General features: G+C 35.4%; 1 pseudogene; it reads right to left on the minus strand.

Annotated features, from left to right (window-relative positions):
- Positions 1-8,811: 8,811 nt before the first annotated feature.
- On the minus strand, positions 8,812-9,154 carry LOC138172569 (large ribosomal subunit protein eL33 pseudogene; annotated as a pseudogene).
- Positions 9,155-9,447: the final 293 nt, after the last annotated feature.

The following is a 9,447-nucleotide window of genomic DNA, read 5'->3' on the forward strand; positions in this document are numbered from 1 at the left end:
AAATGTTCATATGGACTATTTGGGCCCAACCTGTGGTAGAACGTTCTGAGCTTGCATTAGTCTGATCAGCCATAGCTAGACAGAGTGTACTTCGACCCTGACATTGTGATGTCATTTTGATCCTCTTTGAGCACAAAAGACAATAACCAAACCAGGGGATCTAGGTCTCAGCAAGTGCTAGAAGATGGAGCCTGTCTAACCCAGATCCCTCCTGATTCCATTCAAATACATTACCTCTCATCCTGTAGTTTGTCACAGTATTCACTCACTCACATGATGTCTTCATGTCTCTTGAAGGCAACTTGCTAAGACCATTCAACTTTTCCTTCATCTTGCTTAATGAAGTTCATTTCCTTTTATTTTTTCCCCAGTCCCTAGAAAAATCAGGTCACTTTAAGTGCTCTTCGACATCCTGCTTAAAAATGAAGACCAAAACTCTGAGTCAATTACCTGTGGTAAAAAGTTTGGAGCCATGTATTTATGAAAGCTGGAGTAGGAAGCCTTTGAAAGAGCCAGCCAGGTTGGTGATTGAATTCCTAAAACCCCTTGGAGGTTATTTCATTGATCCTCCATCACAGATCAGCCTTTCATGCTTGCCAGACTCATCACCCAAGTCTCATAGGAGGCTTTGCCAATTCCCTCAATTGCTAGTGCCTCTCCTAAATCCAAATTATCTTGAATTTAATTTTTGTATATTTTAATGTATTACTTATAAGCATACATATTATTGCTCCTGATTGAATATTAGCTCATTGAGGATAAGAATTTTTAATCGCTCTGGGGGAAGCCAATGTGTTTGGCAAACAACAGATATTTCAAATAACAAATATTTTTGGTTCATTGGTTTTTTAAAATCTAGCTGTTTTAAACATCTCTGGAGATCCATCTTCTTATACAAGTTTCCATGACAAGAGGGAAGAGATGCATCATAATAGAATCATAGAAAGTCAGAAGCGAAAGGGAATTTTGATGTAGAATGTTGGTGATAAAAATACAACTTGAGAAAATAAATTTTATATTCTAAACATCAGGGCAGAAGGGAACTAAGAACATAGAATGCCAAACTTGGAAGTGCCCTTAGAACATAAAACATAAAGTGTTACAGTTGGAAGGTGTCTTAGAACATAAAATGTCAAAGGACACCCTAGCTTAATACCTTCATTTTACAGAAAAAGACCCCAAAAGTCTAACAAAAGGAAGTGCTTTGACCAAGATTGCATAGCTTGTTAAGGGAAGAACTGGAATAATTATTGGATTTCTCATTAAATTGTGTTAACTTTTATTTTGTTTTGAATTAAATCAATGTGTATCTATGACACCAAAAAACTTTTGATTTTCACTGGAAAATCTGAATAAGTTAATGCTCATTACAAAATTTCCTTCACAGCTCCAAAATTATACACTAGATTATACAGTCTAAAGTCCTTTTCAAATCTGACATTCCACGTCCCATGTTCTCTTCTACTTGTAACATTTATGTTCTGTGTCCCAAATCAGTTATGACATTCTGTTTTCAACATTTTGCATTCCAAATATTTTATTCTTTCATTCTAAGGCCCCTTCTAGCTCTAACATCCTACAGTTCTGTTATTCAAAAAAAATCTTTTGAGAGATGATGATCACAGAGGGATAAAACCTAACTCTTTTTTTCAGATAGATGCTTTGAGTTTTTCAAAGTCCCAGTGGAAAGGAAAGGAATATCACACCAGAACATAGCAATAACCAGCCAGTTATGTAAAATGAGCAGCAAATCCATAGAGGGAACAAAGTTATTGATTCCTCTTCCCATCTGCTCTTCTTCTCTTGAGCATAAACAGAAACCAAGCAGAGACTGTCACACTGTGGAGCTCAGTTCTTTGAGCAGTATAAAAAACTCACCTTTTCTATGGTACAGGAAGTTGTGGTGCCAGGGGATATTTCAATGCCTCAGGACAGTGTGAATAAACCATCAGACCCTGCAATGAAGAAAGGAATCACTCAATTAAAGACCCAATTATATTAACCATAGTTAAAGAAACCTTTTATTCTCATTTGTGCCAAGGCTCCATTTGAGACAAGAGGAAGCAAAAAAAAAAAAAAAAAGCTCAAGAGTCCTTGGGGAGTATAGAGAGATAAAGAAAGAAATTTTCTAGTCTACAAAACCCCTTTGAGATGGAATAGTGCAAGTCATTTCTGCATTTTCACTAATTGACCCTTTGTGGTAGGTTTTCATTTTATCATCCACATGAATGGAATATACTGGGCCTATGGAGAGGCAAGAGAGTGGGAAGGTGGGGGTAGGGGGAGAGAGTATGACCTTCATCATTATTATGATGATGATTCATAATAGCAACAAATACCACAAATAGAGAGCTTATTGCTATTGCATGAGATGCTTCCTTTGTCATATGAAGGGCCCGAGTACAATTTGGAGACATCTCCCTTCTTTGACTCTTTCTCCCTACCCAGGTGAAACTTTAGGAACATTAGTGTACATACAAACCATGAGTAGTCATCAGCATCCCCTTCCAAGCACTGAGGTTCACAAGAGTCAAAACATATACCTTTTTTGTTTAAAATTAAAGAATTCAGTGCTGGCCCCTGAGTCAGGAGGACCTGGGTTCGGATCCGGCCTCAGACACTTAACACACACACACACAAAAACTAGCCGTGTGACCTTGGGCAAGATACTTAACCCCAATTGCCCTCCAAAAAAAAGCCAAAAAAAAAAAATAAAGAATTCACATCCAAATTCTGAGACAACCAAGAGATTCTTCCTTCCTATTAGCAACATTCTACCCAGAGATTTATGTAGTTTCCATAACTTTAAGTAATGTCCTGGTTAGGGCTTTAGAAAAAGGAGGAAACCAAAATATTCACTATCCTGTGGTTCCTCTTAGCTTACATGAAGTATGTAGGTCCCACTTACTATCCTCCACTGCTCCATTCCCAATACCCTGTATGGGTATCCAGGAACTCAGTTCCTGGGACCATTGTTACAACACCTATAGCTCAAACTCTCTGGTGATGTCTTCAATTCTACTGATTTCTAGCAGATTACAATTATAAACTTCCCCAGAGGCACATGTCCGAGCTCACTCCTTTCATTTTGTAGATGAGAACTCTTAGGTCTAGCAAAAGAAGTGCTTTGACCAAGATCACATGGCTCTTTAAGGGAAGAACTGGAATAATTATGTAATTTCTCATTGAATTATATTAACTTTTGTTTCAGGAAAAATTTCAATGTGTCTCTGACACGAAAATACATGTTGCTTTCAGTGGCAAAATTTGAATAAGTGAGCCCTTGGATCATACCGAGTGACCACTCTGGAGTCTTTACAATATCCTACTATCTTTGGGCTTGAAAGCACACCTTGGTGCCAACTCTAGGATCAGAGAGCCTACAATTCTTTGAAAATCTTTTGTGCACTGGTGTCTTACAACAGCTGTCCTACCATGCCAACAAATTCTAAGTGCTATAGTCAAATTTTCTTCTTATGCTACTCGAATCATTCCATATCTTGAACCTCATACAGGGTCACAGTGAATAAATAATGTTTCCATTCTCTCATCTCATGCCTCTATATATCACATCCTGTACACACATCAGAATCTTAAAATTCAAATAATTCAAAATCTTAAAAATGTGAATCCTTTCTTTCTTCCCAAGGTTTCCTCACCAAAGTGATATTTCTAAAGCACAAGTCTAACCACAGGTCTCCCTTGCTCAACAAACTTCAATAGGTCCCTTTAAGACCAGACAAAGACTCCTTTTCTTTCTTTTTTTTTGCAAAGTCTCTTTTTTAATAGTATTTTTTCTCAATTACATTTCAAGACAATTTTTAGCATTAATTTTTATAAGATTTTGAGTTCCAAATTTTTCTCCCCCCCTTCTTCCCTTTCCTCCCTCCCTTCTGAAAATAAACAGTTTGATATAGGCTATACATGTGCTATCATGTAAATCATATTTCCATATTAGTCACAGTTATGAAAAAAAACCATATCAAAAACAAAAAAAAATTTAGTAAATGGGAAAAAAGTATGCTTCAGCCTGCTTTGAGAGTCCATCAGGTCTTTATCTAGATGTGAATAGCATTTTCCTTCATGAGCCCTTTGCACTTGTCTTGGATCACTGTGTTACTGAGAAGAGCTATCATTCATATTTGATCACACACAATGTTGCTGATACTATGTACAATGTATTCCTGGTCCTGCTCATTTCACTTTTCATCAGCTTGTACAACTCTTTCCAGGTTTTTCTGAAATCTTCCTGCTGATCATTTCTTATTACACCACAGTATTCCATTACATTCATATATCACAACATATTCATCCATTCCACAATTGATGGGCATCCCCTCAATTTCTAATGCTTTGCCAACAAGAAAAGGGCTACTATAAATATGTTTGCACATGTAGGTCCTTTTCTCTTTGGGGTACAGAACCAGTAGTGGTATTGCTGAATCAAAGGGTATGCACAGTTTGATTGCCCTTTGGGCATAGTTCTAAATTGCTTTTCAGAATGATTAGACCAGTTCACAACTCTACGAACAGTACATTAGTGTCTCAATTTTCCCACATCCTCTCCAACATTTATCATTTTCCTCTTTTTGTCATATTAGCCAAACTGATAGGTAGGATGTGGTGCCTCAAAGTTGTGTTAATTTGCAGTTCTCTAATCAAAAGTGATTTAGAACACTTCTTGATATATTTAAAGATAATTTTGCTCTCTTCATCTGAAAACTGCCTGTTCATATCCTTTGACCATTTACAAATTGGGGAATGGCTTGTAATCTTATAAATTTGACTCAGTTCTCCATATATTTGAGAAATGAGAACTATATCAGAAATATTTGCTGTAAAAATTGTTTCCCAGCTTTCTGCTTTCCTTCTAATCTTGGTTGCATTGGTTTTGTTTGTATAAAAGCTTTTTATTTTAATATAATCAAAATTACCTATTTTACATTTTTAATGTTCTCTATCTCTTATTTGGTCACTAATTCTTCCTTTCCTCATAGATCTAACTGGTAGACTATCCCTTGTTCTTCTGATTTACTTATGGTATCACCCTTTGTGTCTAAGTCATGCACCCATCTTGACCTTATTTTGGTATACAGTGTGAGATGTTGGTCTATACCTAGTTTGTGTCTTATTGTTTCCCAGTTTTCCAAGCAGTTTTTTGTCAGATGGTGAGTTCTTATCCCAAAAGTTGGGGTCTTTGGGTTTGCCAAACATAAGGTTACAAGGGTCATTGACTACTGTATCTTGTATACCTAATCTATTCCACTGATCCATCAGTCTATTTCTTAGCCAGTATCAAATAGTTTTGATAATTACTGCTTTATAATACAGTTTAATATCTGGTATTGCTAGGCCACCTTCCTTTGTATCTTTTTTCATTAATGTCCTTGATATTCTTGACCATTTGTTCTTCCAGATGAATTTTGTTGTTCTTTTTTTTAATTATTAATTTATTTATTTTTAGTTTTCAGCATTCACTTCAATTATGTTTTAAATTTCCTCACTCTCCCTTCTCCCTCCCTCCCAAAGAGAGCCTGAAATATGATATGGCTCTATATATACATTCCAATTAAACACATTTTCACATTAGTCATGTTGCATAGAAGAATTATAACTAATGGAAGAGACCACAAGAAAGAAAAAACAAAACAAAAAAGGAAATAGTCTGCTTCACTCTGCATGCTGACTCTGTAGTTCTTTCTCTGAATGTGGATGGCATTTACCATTATGAGTCCTTTGGAATTGTTTTAGGTCCTTGAATTGCTGAGAAGGGCTGTCTATCAAAGTCAGTCCTCGAACACTGTGGCTGTTTCTATGAACAATGTTCTCCTGGTTCTGCTCATTTCACTCAGCATCAGTTCATATAGGTCTTTCCAGGATTTTCTAAAGTCCACTTGTTCATCATTTCTTATAGCACAATAGTATTCCATTACATTCATGTACCACAACTTGTTCAGTCATTTCCCAGTTGATGGGCATCCCTCAGTTTCCACTTCTTGGCCACCACAAAAGGAGCTGCTATAAATATTTTTGTTCATATGGGTCCTTTTCCCATTTTTATGATCTCTTTGGGATACAGCCCTCAAAGTGGTATTGCTGGGTCAAAAGTATGCACATTATCATAGCTCTTTGGGCATCATTCCAAATTTCTCTCCAGAATGGTTGGATCAGTTCACAGCTCCACCAACAATGAATCAGTGTTCCAACTTTCCCACATCTTCTCCAACATTTATCATTTTCCTGTTTTGTCATGTTAGCCAATCTGATAGGTGTGATGTGGTACCTCAGAGTTCTTTTGATTTGCATCTCTCTAATCAGTAGTGATATAGAGTATTTTTTCCTATGACTATAGACAGCTTTAATTTCTTCCTCTAAAAACTGCCTGCTCATATCCTTTGACCATTTATCAATTGAGGAATGACTTGAATTCTTCTAATTTTGACTCAGTTCTCTGTATATTTTAGAAATGAGGCCTTTATCAGAGGCACTAATTGTAAAAATTCTTTCCCAGTTTTTTGCTTCCCTCCTAATCTTGATTGCATTGACTTTAGTCATTCAAAAACTTTTCAATTTAATATAATCAAAATTATCCATTTTGCATTTCATAATGTTCTCTATCTCTTGTTTGGTCATAAATTCCTCCATTCTCCATAAATCTGACACATAACCTATTCCTTGCTCCCTAATTTGTTTATAGTATCAACCTTTATAACTAAATCGTGTACCCATTTGGACTTTATTTTGGTATACTGTGTCAGTTGTTGGTCTATGCCCAGTTTCTGCCATACTATTTTCCAGTTTTCCCAGCAGTTTTGTCAAATAGTAAGTTCTTATCTCAAAAGTTGGGGTCTTTGGGTTTGCCAAACAGTAGATTATTATTATCGTTGACTACTGGGTCTTGTGTACCTAACCTATTCCACTGATCTACCCTTCTTTTTCTTAGCTAGTACCAAGTGGTTTTGATGATTGCCACTTTATAATACACATTTCTGGTATGGCTAGGTCACCTTTCCTAGCATTTCTTTTCATTAATTCTATTGATATTCTAGTCCTATTGTTCTTCCAGATGAATTTTGATATTATTTTTTTCTAGCTCTATAAAATAGTGTATTTGATTGGTATGGCACTGTACTGAATAAATTAGTTTAGGCAGAATTGTCATTTTATTACATTGGCTAGTCCACCCATAAGCAATTGATATTTTTCCAATTAGTTGGATTTGACTTTATTTGTGTGAAAAGTGTTTTTTAATTGTTCTTATATAGTTCCTGGGTTTCTCTTGGCAAGTAGACTCGCAAGTGTTTTATATTGTTTGCAGTTATTTTAAATGGAATTTCTCTTTCTATCTCTTGCTACTGGGCTTTATTGATCATATAAAGAAATGCTGATGATTTATGTGAGTTTCTCTTATATCCTGCCACTTTGTCAAAGCTGTTAATTATTTCAAGTATTTTCAGTTGATTCTCTAACTATACCATCATATCATCTGCAAAGAGTGGTAGTTTTATTTCCTCATTGCTTATGTTAATTCCTTCAATTTCTTTTTCTTCTGTTATTGCTATAGCTAACATTTCTATGTCCATATTGAATAATAGTGGTGATACGGGCATCCTTGCTTCATGCCTGATTTTATTGGGAAGGCTTCTAGCTTATCACCATTACAAATAATGCTTGTTGATGGTTTTAAATAGATACTGATTATCATTTTAAGAAATACTCTGGGGGTGGATAGGTGGTGCAGTGAATAGAGCACTGGCCCTGGAATCGGGAGGATCTGAGTTCAAATCCAGCCTCAGACACTTAACACTGACTAGCCATGTGACCTTGGGCAAGTCACTTAACCCCAATTGCCCCTCCAAAAAAAAAAAGAAGAAATACTCTGTTTATTCCTATTTTTTCAATTTATTATTTTTATTATTATTCAGTTTATTATTTTTTCAAAAGTTTTTTTCTGCATCTGTTGAGATAATCATATGATTTCTATTGGTTTTCTTATAGATATGGTCAATTATATTGATAGTTTTCCTACTATTGAACCAATCTTGAATTCCTAAAATAAATCCCACCTTATCATAGTGCATAATCCTTATGATATATTGCTATAATCGCCTTGCTAGTTTGCAAAAAACCAAGATTTTTGCATCAATATTCATTAGGGAAATTGGTCCATAATTTTCTTTCTCTGCTTTAACTCTTATCTGCACCACATTTGTGTCATAACAGACATTTGGTAGGACTCCTTCTTCACCTGTTTCTTCTTTTTCTAGTTTTTGTAGTTGCATGCCCAATTCACTGATCTGTTCTTTTTCTATTTTGTTGATGTAAGAATTTAAAGAAATAAATTTTCCCCTAAGTACTGTTTTGGCTGCATCCCATAAATTTTGGAATGTTGTCTCATTGTTGTTATTCTCTTTAATAAAATTATTGATTGGTTTTATGATTTGTTCTTTGACTCACTCTTTAGGATTAGATTATTTAGTTTCCAATCAATTTTAATATATCTTTCTATTGCCCTTTGCTTAATGAAATTTTATTGCATAATGATATGAAAAGAAGAATTTAATATTTCTGCTTCTCTACATTTGATTTTGAAGTTTCTATACCCTAACATATGGTCAATTTTTTGTAGGTGCCATGTGCTCCTGAGATAAAAGCTACATTCCTTTCTCTTCCCATTCAGTTTTCTCTAAAGGTCTGTCATATTTAACTTTTCTAATATTATGCTTATCTCCTTAGTTTCTTTCTTGTTTTTTTATTTTTTTTACATTTGCAAAAAAAAATGTGTAATTTTATTTAATCACTTTTCATACTCTAGATCCTTGAGGGATAGAGCATCACTCGGATCCTGTGTCCAATGACCTTGGCAGGAAGATTGCTTCTGAACTTGACTCAAATCATTCCACTATTTCCATGGGCCCAAGTAACTTTCCCCCAGATAACTCTTGTTCTATTTGGTTTCCCACCAGGAGTTACTGTGTTGTTTTTGGCTTTGTATACATAAGCACATCTCTTTCCCAAATAGAATTCAGTTTCATCCCATGCATAGACACCTTCAATTTTCAGAAGAGCTGTATGTTCCCTCTGGTTTTATAGACATCTCTTGTAGCCAGCAAAAATTGCCTTGGACCACAGTCTTCCAGACATTTTGCTGTTCTAGAAGTCCTGTTTCCAGAAGGCCTCCACAGCTCCAAGATAGAGGGAAAAGTTTCCTGTTTGTTTTTTGGTTGGATTTATTGAGTTCTGAGAGAGAACTGTTGAGGCCCCCCATTAGTATATTTTTGCTGTCTATTTCTTCCTGTAACTCACTTAACTTCTTCTTTAAGAGTCTGGATGATGAACCAATTGGTGTATATATGTTTAGTATTAATATTGCTTCATTGTCTATGGTACCCTTTTAACAAGATGTAGTTTCCTTCCTTACTTCCTTTAATTGTCTATTTTTGTTTT

The sequence above is a fragment of the Petaurus breviceps genome, unplaced genomic scaffold, assembly GCF_028583685.1.
Source record: "Petaurus breviceps papuanus isolate PSGF00001 unplaced genomic scaffold, PetGlider_PUasm1.0 551, whole genome shotgun sequence".
NCBI lineage: Eukaryota > Metazoa > Chordata > Mammalia > Diprotodontia > Petauridae > Petaurus > Petaurus breviceps.